General features: G+C 33.6%; 1 long non-coding RNA gene across 5 annotated transcripts; it reads left to right on the top strand.

Annotated features, from left to right (window-relative positions):
* Positions 1-6,501, top strand: LOC145586269 (uncharacterized). Of its 5 annotated transcripts, none has more exons than XR_014100871.1 (10): positions 1-310; positions 688-825; positions 1,037-1,081; positions 2,474-2,652; positions 2,829-2,926; positions 3,247-3,823; positions 5,171-5,336; positions 5,511-5,582; positions 5,694-5,723; positions 6,075-6,501. It is a non-coding gene; the product is annotated as an uncharacterized LOC145586269 (long non-coding RNA). The 5 variants fall into 5 exon arrangements; XR_014100872.1 differs by having other exon boundaries at positions 3,293-3,823; XR_014100873.1 differs by having other exon boundaries at positions 2,829-3,823; positions 5,171-5,371.
* The last annotated feature ends 3,375 nt before the right edge of the window (positions 6,502-9,876 follow it).

The following is a 9,876-nucleotide window of genomic DNA, read 5'->3' on the forward strand; positions in this document are numbered from 1 at the left end:
TGCTCCAAATTTTATTGTTCCTTAGGAACAGGGAAATACCCACGCTGCCCTTTGCCCCTCTTGCTGAAGCACCAACTTTCCAGGGGTAGACTTGTCAAATTTGCTTCCTTCGTTTCTTGGTGTCCATGTGTTTGCTCTCTCTTCATTCACTTTCTCTCTTCTCAATTGAATTCTTCTTCTTCTTCTTCTTCAACTGCTCTATACCTTCTTCAATCGAATCAGAGCAAAGCAATCAATCAATCAATCAATCAATCATGCCTTCCACTAATTTGCTCCTTGAAGTACCTATTCGTATGGCTTCAATTCTTTTGTAAGTTTTATCCCAATCTAAAATATCAAATTAATTGAATTGTCGGATTTTCATTTGTTCATCCGAATCTCTTTTCCAATATCAATCTAAAATATCGAATTAATCTCTTTTCCCTTCGTCACTGTCGCAACCACCGTCGTATACAATCGGGTACGTGAATTCACCATTCTCTCAATTTTTCCCAATTAATTTTCACTTCTACTTTAATGGAAACTCTGCAATTCTCCCTTTTTGCAGGCAACCTCGCCACTTCTACCTTGCCGTCAATCGCCTCCCTTTCATCGCTTTCTCTTCCCCAATTTTACATCACGAAACCCTAATTTCAATGATATCTTAAATTCTAGAATTTGAGGTTGATTTATGCTTGTAATTTGCAGGAGACATTGGTTGATTTGCTTGGAGTAGTAGGAAGAAGATCGGGGCTTCCTATGGTGCGGTGTTGTAGTTCTCGTGATGAGCTTGATGCTGTTTGTTCAACTGTCTCATCTCTTCCTTACATTTCTCTCTCCTCACTGGTACCACTTCAAATCCCTTCTATTTTGTTTCTAATTTAATTTTCTTATTGAATTTGATTATGTTTCTTTTTATTGATAGAGAGATATTTTTTATGGATGAATTATCATACAAAATTTAGGATTAGGTTTTGATTGCTGGATTTTTATACGATGGCATGTTAGATTTTGTAGTTTAGCCTATTAAATTCCACTTTTATTCTCTTTCTTTCAGATTGCACTATTAATTTCACAGGCAATCATATTTGCCTTAGAAAAGGTAACTTTATTTGTTTATTTTTTGTTGTTTATTTTTATTTTGTGAATAATTTGCCATTTTTTATTGCTTTAACTTTTACCATATACTCAATTTGAAATCATATATTCTTGACTTAGAATTATTTGCTATTTTCTTCATTACCCATGATTTGATTTATTTGGAATTATTTGCCATTTCCTTAATTTCCTTAATTACCCATGTTTTGATGTATGCCTTATATTCTCATGTTAAAGTTGTAGTCTTATGTAATTTTTATTACTGTATAAGTTTTGCTTTGGGTGGAGTAAAATCTATAAAATGATATATGTATTGTGGGTGCACTTAAAATGGCATGAAAGTAGGAGTTTCTAAATGCCTTCCTTTATGAGTGACTAATTCTGGGATAACCATACACTCTAATTAGTCTGTATTGTCTGTGAAATTAATTCTGGGATGATTCAATTAACACTCTCACCACAGCACACACTCTAATTCTGGGATAAACCCCAAGTTTGGCTTTATCTAATGGGTTCTAATTTTTGGTGCTTCAGTAAAATCTAAGGTACATCTTTAATGTGTTTTGGTTGATATTATGGAGTAATGGGTTGTTTTGGGTGATTTTATTTGTTGATTGGTAAATTATTGGTGAGATAATTTGGATAAATTCGATTCATTTCTCGGATTAAGGTAATAAAGTGAGAAAGGGACAGGGAGTTAGGACTTAGAAGGGAGAGTGAGGAAGAGAGGGAAAGAGCGAACCCTTTAGCTGTTCAATCTGCAATATTTGTATTTGTAATTCTTGAATTCATACTACAACCACCATGTTATTCACTATTTAAAATTAGTGTATATCCAGATTCTGAGTATCTTTTGATAGTTCATTTGGATTTCAACAGTGAAGAGTTTGATGAGAAATCCCCACCAGATTTCTTCACAGCAGTTAGTTTGACTAAATTTAAATGCTCTTTGCACTTTTGCATCCCATTAAAATTTACAAGCTAAGAATTTGACACCGAAAAGACTCATGACTTTGGAGGGGAAACTTGCTTGCCAGTATGGTTAATCAAAAGTGAAATCAATTCTATTCCATTGTATAACAAAGGATTTGCTTAGCTATGTATATTTACTTACTTATTTTTCCTATTTTTCATGAACAATGAGCTTTTATTCGTTTGGGTTTGCCAACCTTTTGCTTTTGTTTTATGGGTCTTGCTTATTTTCAAAAAATATTATGTTCTTATTTGTGGTATGATATGATGAATAGAGATTAATAATTTTTTTATTGAGATTATGTTTAGTTTCCGCAATATATTTGTGAATGTTGGTTCTATTGGAAAAACTAAAAAAGGTTTTTCTTATCTTTTCTTTTCCCATAATTTCACTTATACATCTGCTCTTGTTTGCTCTTTCCAGCCCGGTTTCAAGGCAGAAGAGAACAGGAATGAGGTTTTGATAACTAGAAATTATATCGAAAAAGACTAAGAATACCCCTGCCACAAATTCTTGCAGTATTGCTGAGAGGAAAGTGAGTTTTTGATGAACTCTTAACGTGCTGCAAGAGATGAAGGCAGGGGTGAACCTGAAAAGCTCAGGTGACCATTTCTGTTCTTAAAGTTTCGTTGTTTTGTTTTGTTAACCTGTGATCAACCTTTAAAGTTTGTGCTGTGTAAATCTTAATTTCAAGTTTTATGCAGCTCTTTTCTTGACTTGATTAAGACGGTCTTATGTGAGTTCACTGGGACTATTGCTTGTTGAATGTTATTCTCAGATTCTCTTACTACACAGCCGGTACTGGAGGTGCTGGTCCAACAGTATTGTCGACAAGCTTTTTACTTCTCGGAGAAGAGGTTATTGCCTACAACAAAGGTTACTTTCCTCCATTTTGTTACCCTATTTTGTTTTACTTGGTTAATTATTAGCATTCATCAAAGTTTTCATCCTATGAAGTCTTGATGTAAAACCAAAAGAAAAGGTCAAACTAAAGCCTTATAGTGGGATGCTTAGTGACGATTTTAGAAAAGGGATTAACAAGATGGATGTATATTTGCTGTATGCTAAAAATTGTTCTCTTCTGTTTTCTCTCAAGAATTATACATTTCATTCAACTGCTATCTACCATCTTAATGTGTTCCTTTTATGTCCGTTGTAATCTATGATCCTAATGTATAGCATCTATTACTTTTCAGTAGAAGATGTTACTCAATTTGACAAGGAATAGTGATTTTTCTGCAGACATCTGCCAGAAGTAAGAAGTACTCAGGAAGCTTAAGGCCTAAATTTAGACTTAATGGGTATAATCTTTTAGAGCTTGGTGGGAGTTGATTATAGATTATGTTGCTATCTTGGATTTGTAGTGTCTTGCATGTTATTTGGGTGTATTTTTTAACTATTAAATTTACTAGATTACATCATTAGTTCGTATAATATTATTATTTTATGTGTTTGAGTCTTAATCAATGATTGTTTGCCTTTTTTTTTTTTTTTGCTATTGTTTGGTATTTGGTGGGCATAAATCAAATATATCATATCATCATATTATATACCCTTCGTAATGGGGTGGTTTCCTCGAACAAACTTTGTGGGATTGCGAGGAGGTTATTGTATCTTCATCAAGATCTGAGGCATGCATAGAATAGTCCATATAGATACGAAAGCAAGCTTGCTTGATAGAGAAATGAACCTGAAAATATCAGATTGTGGCATGGCAAGGATTTTTGGAGGTGATCAATCTGAAGGAAACACAAGGAGAGTAGTCGGACCATAGTAAGTAATCCGAAACAATGAACTTAGTACCATATTCTTCAATACTTTTGCATAATTTCCATCATCTAGCTATAAAGTTTATTTCAACATTCATTGATTCATACATGCCTCTTGGGAGAAATATATTTTGTGATGCACTGATGCAGTGGTTTTATGGCTCCTGAATACGCGATGGTTGGGTTTTTTCTGTAAAATTAGATGTGTTTTGCTAATTTGGGGGACTCCATGATGTTATATTTTTTTGGGTGTGTGTGTATGTGTGTATTTTGGCATTACAGATCATTAGTTTGAATATCTTGTCAAGCATTTTACTGATCGTAGACTTGATGAGTGGTTATGAATTTTCTGTTGGTCATTACTAATATATACTTAATCAAGATGTAAGTAGGTTTACTAAGAACTAAATACTGAGAAGCATGCCATTGTGATGACTCATCCTTGTTATTTGCAATTGATTTAGGTATGTTAGTTTTTGTTCTTTTTGCTATTATCATGCCTTTCCAGGTCAGTGTAACAGGTTCATCTTATTCTTTTATAGCTTTATAATTATTGATATATTAATTTCTGCTTTATATGTGCATTTTAATTTGAGTGATTTAATTGATTTTTTTAGCTAATTATTGAATTTAGGGTGAATTTTACGTCAATGAGTTTTGAGATGTGCAATTTATAGTAATAGTTGAATGTCTTTAGTGCTCTTATTTTTAGTTGATCTTTTTCACTTTGTTTGGATTGAATGAAATGGAGAGAAAAGAAAGGAAGGGAAATGGAGGCATAGAGATTTTTTTATTTGGGTAACAAATGAGGAAGGAAGGGAATTGGAGGGGAGAAAAATAGAGGGGTTGAATTATAAGAAATTGATACACCTCCAACAATGGAGAGATTTAAAAGGAAAACTCATCTTCCTTTCCTCCAATCAACACCACTCGTCAACAACATATAACTGAAAAAACTAATTTCCTATTATGATTTTTCATGGATATGTTAACTCCATTTGTCAACAGCATGTAACTGAAACAATTAATTTTGTTTGAGGCTATGTGTTTTTTAGAAATAACAAAGGAGATGGATCATAATAAAATTTCATATCCTTTGTTTTAGGATATGTTAAGAGAGAGAGAGAGAGAGAATATTTTGTGGGTCGGATAATTGGATTTCAATCAGTTTTGTTTGATGCTATGTGTTTTTTACGCTGTTGAAATCATTTTCAGGTTTATACCTCATTGTGATAACTTGTGTAATTTTGGTAGAAGTCTTCCCTTGCTCCTCTCTCTCTTTTAATGGTAATTTTCTCATATTTTATAATTTGCTCAATTTTCCTGTTACAAACGTGCCCCATTTCGCCAGAGGGTATGTGCGGACCAGGCCAGGTAGACAATCCTAGTGGCCAGTATAAGATGGACTTGACTGCGTTGAGAAGGAAGAAGAGGATTAGCGATGGCCCAGTCGAGAAGGTGATGGAGAAGAGGTTAAGGATTGGAGGAGGAACAAGAATAGAGAGTGCTGCTGCCAGGTCTAGAGCTAGGAAACACGTTTCCTTTTTTTAGAGTAAATAACTTTGTCCATATAATTATGCTAGAAAATAAAAGAAGAGCTGTTCTAGAATGCATAAATTTGTTTTCTATCGATCAACTTTGTCTTGAACTAGATACTACAACTATGTGGCTTACTGAATTGCTTTCTCTAGGCGTATACCATAAATTTGGAAGCAAACTTAAATCAGTTAAGGGAGGAAAATGAACAATTAAAGAAGGCCCTGGTAAAAACTTGTGTATCCTGTTGAATTTAATGCTTTTTTCTCTTCAAGCATGTATTATTACAAACTAAAGTTCCCAACTATAATTTGTCTCACGATTGTTGCTTATTTCAGGATAAAATTGAGAGACACAGAAAGCAGCAGGTAATCCTTGATTTTCCTTTAAGAAATGTTTTTGATGGCCTCATGAATTATGATTGTTAGAACTAGAATGCTCATTAACCGATGATTTAGTTTAGGCACTGTGTTTTGGGGCAGGTTTTGGTGATTTACTCACTTGGTTTAATTTTGTCCCGGGTCATATTCGGTTTCCATTAAGTAGCTTATTATGATTGGTTATCAATGATAGACCTACTAATTTTTAGTTCAGTTTGGGTCAATTTTTGTTCGAACCATGTAATTTTGGATATTGTTTGAGATTAGTTCAAATAATTCGGTAGGGGTCATTGTCCAGGATAACCACTTCATCGTGTTTTATTTGTTTATGGTTTGCAGTATCATGAGGAGCAAAATTTACAGGAAGAGCAGGGAATAGGGAGTTCAAGATAAGCTGAGAACAATGAGGAGGAGTCGGAGCTGCACCCTATAGATTAGATTCAAAGAGGAGCTGCACCCTTTAGATAAGATTCAAATTAAAGAGGAAATAGAGTCCGAATATAGCATTTAGTAGTAATTATGTAATCTGATCCTCAGAGATCAATAATGTAGTGTTAATTGTTCTTTTAGGTTATATTATACACAAAGCAAAATAGCCTACCTTTCTCTTTTGTTATCTTTGAAATGCTGTAAATATTTTCTGCTTTTACCTAAACCATTTTGTTCTGGGAATGGATCTTCTCACCACTGTCAAAATATTCATCTAAGAAACAATCAGACATATTTTCTAACTGATATAATCCAAAATGTTATCTTTTTTGCTGAATTGCAATGGCGAGCGGTGCCCAGTTAATATGGCATATTTTCCTTATATGTTATTATGGTGGCATTTTTGCAAATATGAGAGGGGGGTTTGTATTATTTTAATGTTTTTATTTTTTGCAGGTGATGTGTTGCTTAACTGCATGTTAGTGAAGGGTGAACGGTCGTTTTGAATCTCGTTAGGTCTAGAATTTGGGAATCAAAAACTCCATATTTCTCATTCTTTCTTTTCCATCTAAAACTATAGATATTTTATGAAATTTGAGGCGGTTTCAAGAGATTGTCTTGTGCAAGACATTTAATTAAGAATTAAAATTGAGAAAATGAAAGTGAAGAAACCATAAAATAGAGGAGAAAATGGCTAAGAAAGAGAGTTATGAAATGGATTGAAGCATATATTGAAGAAGGATAATGAGAGGGTAGGAGAAAACCAGGGAAAAACATGCATAGTAAGGGAGATAAGAAGGAGAGAAAATTAAAAATTTTACTGTTCTTAGAAAATAATAGTTAATATGTTTTGATGGAAGATGGAGATAAGGAAGAAGGTAAACAAGGAAAAAAGTGAGATGATGTCGAAAACCACCTAGAAACAACCACCATAAACGACAGCTATAGGTCAACAATGACCGGTTTAGGGCCTAAGTGGTCGATTTCGACCATAAACCGATCGTTTTTTCGACCCTTGGAGCCCTAATTGGTGGTCGTTTTTGAGTGGTCTGAAAAACGACTCCCGTTTTAAGTTGCCGTTGGGGAGGTTCAGTCGGTTTTGGGGAGGGGAAAGGGAGGAGGCGGAGTTTCCGGTTGCTAGGGCTGGGAACGAAGGTTTTTGGGTAGAGCATTGGCCGGTGCCGCCCATCTGGCGGTGGGGATGTGGGTGACTGGATTAGTTTAGGTTTATTTTATTATTATTTTCGTCCAATAGTATGCTGACACGTAAGCATTGTGGACCCCATTAACGAATTCCATCCATCAATCTGTTAAGTGGTAATAAATGCCAATTTTTTTAAAATTTTGTGGTGTTAAAATAAAAGGGTTTTTTTTTTCCTTTTTTCTTTAGGTTGGGTTAAAAACCATTTTTCTGTTTTTTTTTTTTTTTTTTTGGTGGTGTTAAAATTCAAAATTTTCTATTAACAAATCTAAAAACTAGGATAAAAAGTACTAAAAAAAAATTTTATGACCATTTTTAAATTAAATTTGAAGACAAGACATTTTTTTTTATTTTTTTAAAGAACATCAATAGTGTATGATTTATATCATGGAAAACAAACCAAAAGGAAAACCAGCATTGAAATTTGTTTTGAAATATGCAAAATCGTAAAACACGAGTGAGAATAGTACTTAATGAGGAGAAAGTAAAAATCAAATTGAAAAATAGTTTTTGAAATTTGTAAAACCTTAGAAGATGTGGGAGAAGTTAAAGGAGAAGGAAAGCAATGAAACAAGTGAAAATGAGGTAAGGTGGGGGTTAGAAGACGACAACACTAATACATAAATGCTTTTTATGAGAGATAGAGAAAGAAGGACAAGGAGTACAACCTGTAATAAGATTGAGATAAATAAATTTCTTGTAAACATTAAACCAAATCAATAAGGTATATATGCAAGTATGACTTAACTATAAACTTTGCAAATTTGTTAAAAAAATAAAAAGAGAAAGAGACCACTTAAAAAGAGATTACTTAATAAAAGATATTACTACAGAAGGTAAATAGAGTATAAGTAAGTAAATAGGATAAATAGAAGATTTTTACCCACTGGTTATAGCCCTAAGACCTCTTTTTGTAAAATAACACAATAACAAGATATCTATGTTATAATAAGAAAAAACCTTTATATAGCTGTTTAACAACTGAAACTTATAATTATGATAAACTTATGGATTATCTCGTAGTCAACATGAATTATATATAAGCACTTTTAACAAAGATATTGTGCTAGATGGGAGGGGGGGGGGGGGGGGGGAGGGGAAGGGTCTAGGAGAAAAGAAAGAAGAAATTGATCCCTCTATCTCTCCCAGCTTCTCTCTATCTCTGTCTTTCTTCTGACCTCCCTCTCTTGCTTGTAACTTTCAAATTTTATTTTATTTACTAATCTTAATAAGTATTTATATTATATACAAAATACTTTTCCTTAAATTAGGAGTCTCACCACACTTGTCTATGTTCATTTTAATTTGAGTAAGGGTTGGTATTAACACATTAAAGTGATGCAAGCAACTTTCCTTTTACGAATCCTCCAATCGCCTTGATCACACCACCCAGTTTGTCAATCCTTCCATCGCTTTGATCACACCACCCAGTTTGCCAATCCTCCACTCAAACCTCCATTCGACTTGATTGCACCACCCATTTTGCCAATCCTCCAATCACCTTGATCGTTCCACCCAGTTTTCCAATCCTCCAATCGCCTTGTTTACACCACCCAGTTTGCTAATCCTCCAATCACCCTGATCACACCACCCAACTTGCTAATCTTCTAATCCCCCTTATCGCATCACCTAGTTTGCCAATCCTCCAACCACCGTGATCGCATCACCCAATTTACCAATCCTTTAATCACCCACTCACAGGCTCACACCGATTTCAATGATTTTAATCAACATACCCATATATTACATTAATTCCTTAGTAGCACAATCTGTTCGATCATATTTCAACTTTGATCAACGCCAACAACTATACCTAACTTTGTTACAAATAAAACATTACAAATAATCTACACATATATCATCGCATAATTACACATCAATCACCAAGGATAAATCACCAAATTGGGGGACCGCGCGCGTAGTGCGCGGGCCAATAACTAGTAATAAAAAAAAACAACATGCAAATATACTTGTTAATTCTTTAATAATAATGAGAATTCTCATTCATTTCCGAGAATGAGCTAATAAGTTAAGTTAGATATGAATCATCAATTCTCACTCAGAGTTTGGTATATCAACAATGTCTATACAAAATCTTTGAATATTTCTTGCATGACATACATAGAAACACATTAGTTTTATTAACGGAGAATAATATAGTCAACATACTTTCAAAACTATTAGACATTTCTAGATTGTTCTAGAAGGTTTCTAACCCATTATATATTTAAGGAATTTCAAGTTCGTATGTCCGAGAATTTTATGTTGAATTTACATATCATTCCAATAATCCAGCTCCATGTATTATCGTGTCTCCAAAACAATTATCCCTTAGCTTACTAAACAAATATTTACAAAAATGAAACCTTCACTGTAAATAATTTAAAGTGACTTAATTCAAATAAATTAATTAGACAATCTACACATTTTAGAACAAGAAGGTAATAACAAAATGGGACTTAATTAGTTCAAGTTGTAATCAAAACTTACCTTAGTTGATATACTCAACTA

This window comes from Chenopodium album, chromosome 16 (assembly GCF_948465745.1).
Source record: "Chenopodium album chromosome 16, dcCheAlbu1.1, whole genome shotgun sequence".
NCBI lineage: Eukaryota > Viridiplantae > Streptophyta > Magnoliopsida > Caryophyllales > Amaranthaceae > Chenopodium > Chenopodium album.